Raw genomic sequence first — 1,516 nt, forward strand, 5'->3', positions numbered from 1 at the left:
TCGTTCTCACCACCGTTCTCACAGCCGCTTTCTCTATTTAAGATCCGAGAGGAAACCCTAGCGCGCATTCTCTCAGAGGCGTTTCGTTGAACTCCGCCGCCGGTAAGTTATATCTCTTACTGTCGAGTGATTGATTGAGGAAAAGATGAACATAAAACTGGAAGTCTTGGAAGACTTATAATTAAGTCGTCTGGAAAGTCTTCCAGCTCGTTGCCAGAAAAATGGAGATGCCAGAACTTCCCCGTAGGATATATACATTAGGGGAAGAGCCCCCCCCCTCTCCCGCAGTGCATAGCATTTCGTATCATACTTGTTGGACGTTGCATGCTGCTTTAAAGAAAGCTCTTCATGATGACGAATATGAAGAGCTGAAGGAGTCAAAGTTGGGAGTTTTCATCAAGTTCCGAGAGCTGGGATTTGATTGGGCTCAAGGCTGGTTTACTACTTGCTCAGTTTCCAGCTGGACATAAAGAAGAAGTATGAGCTGTGGAGTCTCGTTGGTCCAGAACCTGTGAGGTTTTCACTGTTAGAGTTTGAACACCTCACTGGTCTAAACTGCGAGTACATCGAGGACCAGAGACCTCACTGTGTTGTTACAAAGGAGTTGACTTCTTTTTGGGAGATGTTGGGAGTTCATGTCGAAGTTGGGCCATCTACTCAGAAGATAATATCAGCATTTGAGAGATGCGAAGGGTGGTATCGGGATGATCGCAAGCGGCTCGCGTACCTTGCCATCTTCACTGGATACATTGAAGGGAGAAAGTATTCAACCCCTACATGGGTTAGTCTGGCAAGGCTAGTGATGGAGCTAGAACGGTTTGAGAATTATCCATGGGGGAGAGTCGTGTTTAAGGTGCTGATGGACTCTGTGAAGGGCAGAGATATTTCGGGTTGTTACACTATTAATGGGTTTGCGCAAGCTCTCCAGGTCTGGGTGTACACAGCTCTTCCGGAATTGGGTGCTACTTTTGGTAATCCTCTCCCAAACAATCCGTGTCCACCGATACTGGCTTACAAGGGTCGCAAAGGACGCAAATAGTTTAAAGAGGCTATCTTCAGTCATGTATTTACTTCAATCTGGACGACTTCACAGAAGACTTACAATTAAGCCGTCTGATAAGTCTACCAACTGGACGACTTAGTAGAAGACTTATAATTAAGTCGTCCGGAAAGTTTTCCAGCTGGATGACTTAGTAGAAGACTACTATCCAGTCTACTTAATTATAAGTCTTCTACTAAGTCTTCCAGCTGGAAGACTTTCCAGACGACTTAATTATAAGTCGTCTCCGAAGTCTTTTCTTTCCATCTTTCTTAATCCGTCAAATATCTAAGTTCATATCTTCTATTTACTGAAGACTAGGGTGATCAACTTTGTTCAGAAGGACATTGGTCAAATGTTTCCAAAATGGGAGTTTGATGTTGAGGACACGCCCGCGGAGAACATAATTAAACTCATGTTTGTGAAGAAACCGTGGAAGTGGACCATGGATTGCTGGGAAGTCACCGGTACTTGGGT

The sequence above is a fragment of the Brassica oleracea genome, chromosome C3 (assembly GCF_000695525.1).
Source record: "Brassica oleracea var. oleracea cultivar TO1000 chromosome C3, BOL, whole genome shotgun sequence".
NCBI classification, from domain to species: Eukaryota; Viridiplantae; Streptophyta; class Magnoliopsida; order Brassicales; family Brassicaceae; genus Brassica; species Brassica oleracea.